A 12,133-nucleotide genomic window follows, 5' to 3' on the forward strand; every position below is an offset into this window, starting at 1 on the left:
AATCTTATGGCATAAGGTCCCCACTATCAATCTTAAATTCCTCTACTGTTTAACCCAAATAACCAAACCCCCTTTAGGTCTACCCCTTATTCCCTTCTGTTCACGTTTAAAGAAATTTTAAAAACCTGGGTGACAAATTTGATCAAGCGCCCAGGTTTCTTGAAAAGCCCAGACATCGTATTTATCGATAAGTGTTGACCATTCAGAGAAGTGGGTTTTGGTGGAGAGACCAGCAATATTCCAACTTGCCAATATAAAATTGGGTTGGCCATGTCCAAGTAGTGATGTTTTAAATACACCAGGGGGGTTAGAACCAAATGTAGTCCCTTGCCCCTTGGAGGATTCAGTCATTAAACTAGGTAACCCCTGCTTCGGACTCAGAACAGGGCAGAAAGGCTGAGTGGTCCTCATCTGCTGCGCTTCTCGGGAACACCCCTTCTACATCTCCTGCGCTTCCTAAAATTAACTCCTCATGCCCATTCACAATGTGGTTGTTATTCCCTTTTAGGGTAGAGGTTTTGGTGGCGGGATGATTGAATGCAATCCCATCCTTGGAGGGACCCATGCAATTGTTTGAATGGTCGGTCGGTACCATGTCCAAGTCAGTCTATATCTTTCACAGAATTCAACACCCCATAATGGTTGAATGTGGGGATTGGATAGCTTAGTGTTCCATGGGCAGGTTGCACCAACCCCACATTAATGCTCCTTTGGTTTGAGGTTGGTTGGTAGAAAAAGCCCAAGGGAAAGATTTTGATATCCCTCTCCTTAATTTGTAGATTACCTGCCCTATCCAAAATATGTTGGACCAACCATAGGGACCCAAAACTTAGTACCACACAATCCCCTGGTAGAGATTTGTGTGAAGTACCAATCCATGGTAACCTATGAACCATTTTGAAATTGGAAAATAGCTCATGCTTGATGCCTGTCATGGCTGTCAGGAAATGTAATGCCCTATTCCTCAGTGAGGACCAGTGTTCCTGTGCCGCGGGCTGGGTGACTGGGACATTAGCTAGAACCACTGTGTAAGGTGTTGCTTCTGGGGGCAGATGCAGCGTGTTATGATGGTGCTGGGTGAAACTAGTACTCCTGCTCAAAGACAACCTGGGACGCCCATCCCAGACAAGTGAAGGGCAGTGGGAATTAATTCCGCTTCTGGTGTTATTCAGGGTTTATTGGACCTGGTTAGCGCTGTGGCGGGGCATGGCAGAGTCAGCACATACCCTGGTGCATGGTCGATTCTCATTCTGGTCAGCCAGTCCTTCCCCCTGTCCCTCGTTACAATGGGTGTTCGTTATCTTTACACTAGGTATGCCTGCTCCATTTTTGTCAGCCTACCCTCTACCTGGGTCAGTTTGTCCAGTAGAGGGTTAATCATGCCCGCAAGTTTGTTGCCAATCCGAGTAGGAAAGTCATCGTCAGGCGTACAGGTGGTTACCACTTCTACAACAGGTGTGTCGCGTTCTAATCTAGGACCCTGATCGATACTGTGACCTTATGCCCCTATTCGGCTATAAAACCATTTATTCCCTATATTGGCATAACCGATCAAATGCAATATTCAGAAACTCGTCTCTGGCCTCACACGAACAGAGCCACATTTCAGAATCACTTTCTCTGCCACTTCCTTTGCAACCAATTAGTGCAATGACATAGCAGAAGTTACTATCTAAGATTCCTAGATTAACACTCCGAGTTCTTCAACAAGATAAAAACTCAGCAACCTGGAAATCCCCGCTTGCTGTGTTTTGATTAGTAATAGAACTCTAATGAGCACTGATAAACGATCACTTCCTAGTGACATCTTTATTGACGTCTTATGTCCAAAAACTTACGTCAAACAAGGCATCTTTCAGGTATAAATATTACCAACGTTGCCTTAAGAAGCGGTTATGCTGATGATACCATAGCTGCTATCGCTACTGCTATCGCTGCTAACGAGCGAACGATGGTGTGGTGAACTTAGGAGCTGAATAGGCGTCCCCCTGCAAGAGCCCAGCAGATGCAAGCTGCCCGCAGACGCTGCCCCTCCTCCTCCTCCTCCTCGACGCGCTGAGAGAGACGCTGTCTTTTCTCCTGCAGAGAAATCCAGCTCCGGCGTTTCTAGTCTACCCTTGCGGGTGACTGGGATATCGACCCCCTGAAGGAGATACCAGACCTCCATCATTCTATTCCAGAGGTATGGTGTTGACTAAACCCTTAGAGAATTCTTGAAGCAAACCTTGGCAAAACCAACTTAACTTAAAGCTACTTACTTACTCCCCTCCCAAGTATTAGGCTTAGGTCAGGTACACTGGGATAGGCGTAGTTAGAAGCACCAGTTGAGTATTTTAGCCTAATGTATATATGAATGTATATATGTTTTATTCATTTTAAACCATTGTATGGCTAAGAAACCATATCAATGCTTTTACAGTATTATTTCGCAATACTCATCTTACTGTACGTACTTTTTATAATAACAAGTCTTGCAATTGTGGCAATTCATTTCTCTTGTACGAGAAGAAAGACTGTTCAATAAATGTTACCCTTTATTGGCAACGCCTGTCTCTCTATTCTCTACATATTGTGAAAGTAAACTGCACAACCACTGACTGAGTAAAATAACTGTCTATTGTTTCACACGACCCTAGAGATTGACTCTTGATCTGAGGAGCAAACTTGTCATGTTGCACGGTTGTTGGAAAACTGAATCCCTTCTTGGCTGTGCCAGGGAAGCTGATCACTTCCTATTCAGTCAAGAAAGTTTCCAGTGAACTCTGAGCTAGTTGGTAACAACCCCAATTAAGTTTAGCATAGTCAGTAGAGGCCTGGAAGACCGCACTTCTAAGTCGATACTACTGTTTATGTTATTCCAATGCGCAGGGCCTATTGGGAAAATAGGAACTACACTACAGGTGTGTCATGGGTCATACTAGTATTATTGGGGGAAGTGCTGTTGTTGATACTATCTTCGCGCCCATTATCACCCATCTTCCATGTGCTAGGTTTAGATGCCAATTTTCTGGGCTTGGGAGGAGTCCGCAGTTTTCCTTTTTATGAGGGTGGAACTCCACTATGAGGCAGTCTCGCTTTATGCTTCTCGCATTTACCATGGGAATGCAGGGGAAACATTGCCCTTATCAGCGGTTTCTGAATTCGTTGGAAGCAGAGTGGAAGGAATAGTGGACCCGCACACTAGGGCAACGCGGTTGCCAACGGTACTCTCTGGTTGGGACAATGACACAAGACTAACCAAGGGTTGCAGTAGCTCTAACGATAATCTGCGTTCAGTAAACTGTATTTCATGTGTCAAAGCAGATTCTGCCGTCTAGAGAAATGCATCGAAGGTACCCACACAACCCCAGGACCCACTTTCCGCCTGTTTAAGTAAAGTCAAGACAATAAGTAAACACCACAGAATAAGACACTACGGGTATATACTTGCATCTTGAGTTTAGAGGGGTGGCCCAGTCCAGTCTCAGCCGGTCTCGGACGGGCTCAGATGGGCCCGCCTTTGGTCCGAGCTTCGTCCGTGCTTAGTCCCGCGCCACGGGTGGAGAGGTAGCGCTTTAAACACGATGGCCACGCCTCCCCCTCACTCACAGCAGCTGGAGATTGCCTGGTGCACCCTAGGGGCTGATGTCCACGCCCCCGGTGTAGTGGAGAGTAAACCCAAGGAAGTAGCAGGTTAGCAGGACCGGGCCAGGCAGGGCAGCCTAATTGAACAGCTCACCTCCTGTGGTAGAATGCCAGAGATTACTCAGACCGCAAATGGCAGTAACAGCAGAAGAAAACTTCCCTATATAAATATGCAAGAGGCCATCATACTGATGAGCTCCATTAACACCCGAGCTGGAAGGGAGTGTTCCGGTTGACATTTTGTGAGAAGAGCTTGCATGTTTGCTATTCTGACAGGAGAGGGATAAGCTAGCGCTTTTGAAGTGTTTATTGTGGCACTGAGGTATTGTTGTATGTGGGACGCGTGCAGATGGGATTTGGTGTGGTTTATTCTAAACCCCAAATCGTGAAGTAGTTGGATAGTGGCGTGAGTGTGTTGTACACACTGGTTGTAAGAGCTGGCTTTTAAGAGCCAGTTGTCTAGATATGGGAAGACATGAATGTGCTGTCTTCTTAAGTGCACTGCTACTACTGCTAGGCACTTGATGAATACCCTTGGTGCCGTGGTGACTCCGAATGGGAGTACTTTGAATTGATAATGCTGACCGTCTATTAGAAATCTGAGATCCTTCCTGTGAGCGGTGTGAATGGGAACACGGACGTAGGCGTCCTTGAGATCTAGAGTAGCAAGGAAGTAGTTTTGTGAAAGAAGAGGAAGGACCTGCTGGAAGGTGACCATGTGGAAATGGTCCGACTATGTATATGTTAAGGGGTCTGAGGTCTAGAATAGGCCTTAGAAAGCCGTCCTTTGGGATAAGAAAGTACAGGGAGTAAACTCCCTTGTTTTGTTGGTACAGAGGAACTGGTGGTATCACACTTTTTTGTAAGAGTGATCTTACCTCTTGCTTCGGCAGTAATAGATGCTCGGGACATTGGACTTCGTCTGGGTGGTATGTCTGGGGGGGGTAGATGTTAGTTCGAGACAGTAACCTGATTGAATTATTTGTCGCACCCACCTGTCTGATGTGATGTTGTTCCAGACAGGAAGGAATTGTTGCAATCTTCCCCCCCACTGGAGTGGAATGGTGAGGGGGAAGTGGAGGAAAGACATTGGATAGGGGTGAAGGCAGAGCGGGAGTTGTTAATTTTGCCTCTGCCTTTGTTATTGTTACCCCTATAACCCCCTCTTTGGTAGCCCCTAGGAAGGTGAATTGTCTAGAGGTTTTGTGAGAAGTGGAAGGGCTATCCGAGGAGTAGCCTCTGGTGGTGCCTCTGTAGGATGAGTGACGAAAGGAGCGTGAGGGAGCTTGCGACTGCAAGGCTCCCATAGATTTAGCGGTGTCAGTATCCTTTTTCATCTTTTCAAGGGAAACATCAACATCAGGGCCAAATAGGTGTTGCTCATCGAATGGTTGATTGAGGATAGATTCTGGACTTCGGGTTTAAAACCTGAAATACGTAGCCAGGAATGCCTACGCAAAAGGACGCTGGTGTTGAGCAGTATCTGCCACATCTAGGGCACAACGGATAGAGGGATTAGTGATAGTTTTACCTTCTTGAACAAGTTCATTAGCCCTATTTTTGTATTTATCTGGGAGATGCTGCATTATGGATTCCAGCTCATCATAATGTGCCCGGTCGAACCTTGCTAACAGCGCTTGAGTATTGGTGAGGCGCCAAATGTTTGCTGCCTGTGATGCCGTTCGTTTGCCAGAGGAGTTTAGACTCCTTACCTGGTTGGGGGTGGGGGGGGGCTTTGCCTGATGTTTGGGAAATGGCCCTTTTTCGTGCATTGGAGACTACAAGGGAGTCTAGTGGTGCGAGGTCTCTAATGTAGACCGGATCTGTAGGGGCAGCCATATACTTTTTCTCAATCCGGGGGTTGAGGACTCGAGCCCTGACTGGATCTTTAAAACCTCTGGTGCATGCTTAATCACCCCCTTAAACATGGGTAGAATTGAAGTGGACCTTTGTGTAGTGTCAAAAGCGTCCATTAAAAAATCTTCCTCCACTGCGTTTGTGTGTAGATCAACCCCATGGTATTGGGCAGCCCTAAGGAGAAGTTGGTTAAAGCCTATAGTGTCCTCTGGGGAGGAAGGCCAAGTGGGATATATATATCATCCTGGGGAACATAAGGGATGTTTGGGGTGTTATAATCATCGCATGGGTTAGGGGAATGAGGAGGACTAGGGTTCCCTAATGGATCATCCGCACCTCCCCCTATATCATCAGAATCGCTATCCACATCATGTCCTACTCGAGTAGGTGATGGTGTAGGAGAATGATGTGGTGGTGGAGGAGGAGGGGGGAGAGGTTGCAATGTCTCTTTTTAGGAGGAGGAGCCAGTGCAGGGGCATCTAGTGGTCGCTTCTTGGAGCTAAGAGCCAATTGACCAGTCTTAGAATCTTACACAAGAGTCTTTTGGGTAGGATCTGGTTGAAAAAGTTACTCTGTGTAAAGCAGATCCTTCGGTGTTGGAAGTTTTTGGGTCTGGAGGCTTTTTCGGCACTGACACGGTATCTGTTCTATGTTCTTTTGACCTTTTGCAGTGTCCTTGGCCGGCGAAACAGGTTGGTTTTTCGGTTCCAAGGCTTTTTTCGGCTCTGAAACATGGGAGTCGGGGCCCTTAGGTGGCAGTTTTTTGGTCGGCTCCGAGTGGGTTTTCGACGTTGATAAGCCGGTGCCAGTCTTCGGTGGAGAGTGCTTGATGTCGAAGCAGCAGTCAGCGTAGTTGAGCAAGAAGATGGCTTCTTTTTCGGTGCCGGTAGGTGTGTGTCAGCACCGGGGGTAGGCTGACTCGAGCCAGAGTCGCCTGAAGGCTTAGTAGGCTTCTTTACCGAGCCCGAAGGCGGGGCATGGGAAGCAGTCTCTTGGTGTGCACAAGGGCCAGAAGGTGAGGGTGTGACCAAAGCCTTTTTGGAGGGGTCAAGGAAGGGTCGGACCGACGTGTATACTTCCAAGCCGTTGTGCCGGAGTGATGTCCTCGACGTCTGAGTCCTCTGCGTCGGAGTAGCTGATGCCTTCTTCGGCCCACTGCTGTTCTGACACGTCAACGCCCTCTTCAAAGATGTCATTGGGATCGAATCTGAAGAGCGAGCCATGACCCTTTGAGCTAGTCGGGCCCGAATTATCTTTTTGGAGCAAAAGGAGGCATAAGCCGAACAGTCCCTGGCCTCGTGCTCTGGTGAGAGGCAAAGGTTGCACACCTCATGGATATCGGTGTAGGGAAACTTCGACCCACATTGAGGATACTTCTTGAATGGAATCCTTTCCATGAGCCAGAAGATAAGGCCTAGGTAGGCAAGAAGGCTTTCGCAGACGACTGGTATCGAAGACTTCGAAGTTGTCGAGAATCAAGTCAAGAGGGAAACGCATTCAAGACAATACCGTCGGAAACGGGTGAGCGTTTGCGCACTGAACGAAGACTCTGTTCGAAACCGGAGTGCAGGAAACACATCTGAGCCTGATGGCGGAAAAAAAGAATCTGAGGATGGAGCCGATGCCCATGTGCAATTTGATCCAAAGGAGGAGTCGCCTATCTCGTGACTTCCAAAGAACTTTTCAGGACAAAAACAAGTGCAAACATCCGGGCCCAACACTAGATGGCGATCTATGCAACTGTGTGTAATCTCCAGCTCATACGCCTTGAACAATATTATAGAGAATACACATCTCATCTAACAAAACCAGTATTCTTGCTCATGTGCAGTAATTATAGAGTAGTGGACAACCTTGCCATCATTTGACAGATCTGGCTGAATCAATCCAAGGCACCAGTGGATCTCAATCAGTAGGACCTCCACCAACTACAAGCCATCCACACCAAGACTAGGGAGCTTACGCCTACAAACACTACATTATGCAAATGACATTATAAATCACACAAAAACAGGCCTAAAGAGAGCCCTCATTGCTCTCAATATGTATAACATGGTAAATAAACTCAAGGTGAACCAGTCTAAAACTAAAGTAATGATTTTCGTCAAGCATCCCAGAAAGATTTGCACTATGGCAAATAGGTGAACTGAAAATATCCACTTGTACCAGCTACAACTACCTGGGAGTCTGTTTAACGAAAGGGCAACCCCAGGGGCTAACTTAAACACCTATGGTCAAAGGGTGCAGCAGTCACATATAGCCTGCGATGCTAAAACCACCAACTACACAGTCCAGCCGCCGAGCCAATGTTAAACGTCCTAAGAGTCAAGCAGGTGCCCGGGCTGTCATACTGTCATCTATCCTTCCTGGAGAAACGGGGCCAGTGGCTCACAAAAGATCAAATATAAAATAATATTTGCTTACACCCGGCAAGCAAGACACACAAGGTTGAGGCTGGAGTTGGGCCTGGCAAGCCCAGATCTACACTGTCAAGGGGATTTAATTAAATATTACATTTGCTCTCTGCCCGTCCCAGCTCTGTCTTAGAAAGCCTAACATAACATTTGCTGATTTGTACTGCCCCTGGCACTTACCACTCCTACAAGTCATGGGCACCCTGAAGATCAATTCAACTAACCTGGCCAACAGAAGCATCACCTAGCCAACATGGAAAAGGGCAATAAACACACTAAACAATCAAGTTTCATTTGAAAGGGACAACAAAAAGTTTCAACACAAGCCCCTCTTCACAGTCTTGGACGAGTCGTACATAAAGGGGAGCCCATCCTTATTTTAAATTTCCCCTGCATCCCCATTTCTGTAATAAAATCACCCACATGAGCCTGCTGGTCCTTCCAATAGCTGGTTTCAACCCGCTTTAGGCCTACAGAGATGGGCACTAATTTTGAAGGCTCTACGACTACCACCTGGTGCAGGGGTCTCTGAATTCCCTTTGAGACCCTAATATTGGCGTTGAGACCGTGCCAATCCAGAATCAATTCTTCCCTTTTTCCTTTATTGGTGTGGTATGAATGAAGTTTGGATGTGAGGGTGTGTGGATTATGAGTTTGTGTATATGATATCAGGTAGTGTTTTTTACAATTTTTGGGCCATGTGTATTTATAATTCTTTTGTGACATTTGTATATACTTGTTAAAAATCATGTCTTCTGAGAAAAAATATTTATAAAAAATGCGTTTGTGATAACATGTTTCATATTGAATAAAAGAAAAAAGAAAAAATATAGTAAGTGCGAATAAAATAGAAATAAAATGAAAATATGTTGTTTATATTTCTGTCACTTGTTTTAAAGTAAAAGGATGTACATTACTTTTGGATAATTAGGGCCATTGTTGGAACAACCTCCCTACAATTTTTTGTCAGTCTTCCCCTCTGTTCCGTGGCCATGACTTAACCTTTTTGAGGGGGTCCCATCCTACATGCTGTTCAACCCGCTTTAGGCCTACAGAGATGGGCACTCATTTTGAAGGTTCTGCGACTACCACCAGTCTTGGCTACATCGGTTTTATTGCTGCCCCTACTTCGCGAACGCCTCCTAATTCCAATCTGCTGAGGCAATGACCTCAGATGCTGTGGGGATGTAGCAGACCTGTACTTTACCACACGGTTCAAACTCTTGCAAGCATAGGAAAATTAATCTACAACATACGAGCCGCACTGCACACAGTCCGCGTTAGTGCTCAGAATAAGGAAAGTAACAGCCAAACTTAAGGTGAACACCCAAGTAGCAACTAACTGACCCCCAAGAATAGAAAAAAGAGCCTTAGCGAAAACAAGACACCAACTCAGCCGTAAGCACTATCCAGACATACTCCACAGTACCAGCAGGCATTAATCAGCCCGTAACTGACACTCAAGGAGAAGAAACATTTTGCACCTTTCTTTCACGTTCCCTCAGCACTAAAAGGTGCACTTTAATGTACCTGCTTGCAATATCTGACTCACTTTTTTACCCTTTTAAATATATATATATATATATATATATATATATATATATATATATATATATATATATATATATATATATATATATATGGCAGAAGACGTCTTGGCAGCAGTTCAGCAAAAGACGAGACGAATCCAAGGATGGTGCAATATTTTTTATTGTAGCCCAAACACCACACCGACCATTACGCGTTTCAGCCCGCGGAGGGCCTTGATCACATGACAAGCGCTGAGCAGGTGAGGTTACCCTTTTAAAGTGCTAGTTTGCTAGTGAATTTGCATAGACATAGAAGATACTCATGTCAATTTCTCCATATTACTGCAAGCCCCCCATAGGCACAACATGAGATGCGAATGCAAACACACAAAATAACTGTAAAATACAATTAGTGCAAATTGGCTGATAAACCGCATCCGAATGATAGGGCCGTTCAGTTGCTGCATAAATATAAATATAACAGTAAAATACGGGGATAACAGAAGGTAAGAACATGTAAAAAACATCTGAAAACAGGTAAAAAACAATTACAAACATGTAAAAACTAAATTACATATTTAAACTGTTTAAAATCACTGTTATTAGTCCCACTGAACCCTTTACCAACCTTCAATGTTATCTAACAAATATAATGTGGCTAGACTCCAGACGGGTAGGAGGGCTAAGATTGACCTGCCAGTCAGATCATATCTTAATAATTACATCCCCCTCCTATACAGGGCATATTCCATTACATGTTGGCCAAACAAAAGTTACCAGCAGGGGGTCACAGAAGCCCAACTGGGCTGTTATCCTATGTGCAAAATCGCAAAATAAGTCAAATAACTTATACTTGATGCACACTATAAAAAACACAAATCACGCTAGAACAAACCCAGTGTTAAAAAATACTTAAAAAAGTGTCACACTTAATTTCATTATAAACATGTTTGAAAAGAATTATAAAAAAAAATCAATAAATTGATACGAAGAGCAGCAGCTTGACATTAATGCAGTGGATATAATTAAATACAATTAGCAGCAGCAGGAAAATATTTTTTCATAAATAGGTGTACATATCCTCACTAGAATTCATGCCATTGGGGATCTTACAGTCAAACAGTAATATGTGTCTAGTTTCTAACTTACGTAGGAGTGCCTCACGGTCACCCCCTCTCCTTAATGGAGGAACTGTGTCGATTAATAAAATTTTTTAACCCCTCCGGGTTTTTGTTGTGGACCTCCTCAAAATGTCTTGCAACATGGTACGCGGTGTCGCCGTTGGTAATGGCTCTGAGGTGCTGGAGTATCCTTTTGTGTGCAGGTAACTTAGTGATGCCTACATACCGTAGGCCACAAGGACACTCCAGCACATACACCGCGTACTCTGTTTTGCAAGTTAACTTAGCTTGGATGTGCACTGGTTGGTCATTAAAAGGGATCAAGTATTCACTCCTGCTAACGCCATTCTTGCAGGCCTTGCATGTGTCACACTTAATGAATCCCTTACTACCAGCTAGCCAATCACCTGATGATCTAATCTCAGGGCTGCTTAAAACTAGGCTGTCGCGCATGGATCTTGCCTTCCTGAATGTGATGTTGGGAGGGGTACGCAGTTGTTCTCCTAGGATTTGATCACTTGCTATTAGAGACCAATTGCTACGTACTATTCTCCGAATAGCCTGATGTTGTCTGCTATATGTCAGGATCAGCCTAGTTTCGTCCTGCACTGCGGGGGATGTGTGTGCTGGCGGAGTTGTTAAAAATACAGCTCCCATAGAGTTGGCTCGGCACATGGCACTGTCTACGACCTCTGACCGATAGCCCCGTCTGAGGAACCTAGCTTTGCAATCGTTCTGGGCCATCCTACAATCCAAGTCTGAACTGCAGATCCTTCTAATACGCAGCATCTCACCAAATGGGATGCTGCGTATTAGGGGTGCAGGATGATGACTGGAAGCGTAAAGCACAGCATTTCCCGCAGTTGGCTTTCTGAAAAGTCTAGTGTGCAATTCCAAGTTATGAATGTAAATCTACATCCAAAAAACAAATGGAGGAACAACTCATGTGGCTAGTGAAGCCCAAATTGAGAGAATTGTTATTGAGGTCATTGACAAATACCGAAGCCTCTTCCTCACTACCATTCCAGATTATTAGCAGGTCGTCAATATAGCGGAGCCATTTGACGACTTTGGTAGCCAGTATTTGTGCAAAGAGGGGTGGGAGGACCTGCTCCTTGCCATTAGTTTACCATAAATCACATTCCATGCCTGTTTAAATATATATTATATATAAGCGCAGCCACGCCACACAGCAAAGTCGGAAAATCGAGTAAAGCCACAAACTCCGTGCTCTTGTTTCTCAGTGCATTTATTCGTGAAGAATAAACAGCCCACCAGTCGCCATGACGCGTTTCGCCTCAGCCGAGGCTTGATCACATGTCATGAGAAGGAGGAAGGAGGTAATTTTAAATAGCACAGTTAATCACATGACTGATAGTACATCCTGTCAATGTTAAAGGGGTATACATCAAACAGTATACTGGGCGCAGTGCCCTAGTTTACATACCCGGAAACCATACAAATATATAAAGTGCATAGTGCACAAACAATACTGTATATTCTGGAGTAAAGTCAGTTAGTCAGCATAACACAATTCAATATATGGCTTTGAGGCAAGATAAGTGAAACATTTCATTATTACAAATAG

The 12,133-nt window shown here is 45.0% G+C and overlaps 1 protein-coding gene across 11 annotated transcripts in view; it reads right to left on the bottom strand.

Annotated features, from left to right (window-relative positions):
* GRN (granulin precursor) overlaps nt 1-12,133 on the bottom strand; it is a 1,328,618-nt gene that overhangs the window by 627,212 nt on the left and 689,273 nt on the right. The gene's annotated exons all lie outside the window — the stretch shown is intronic.

The sequence above is a fragment of the Lissotriton vulgaris genome, chromosome 5 (assembly GCF_964263255.1).
Source record: "Lissotriton vulgaris chromosome 5, aLisVul1.2, whole genome shotgun sequence".
Classification (NCBI taxonomy): domain Eukaryota; kingdom Metazoa; phylum Chordata; class Amphibia; order Caudata; family Salamandridae; genus Lissotriton; species Lissotriton vulgaris.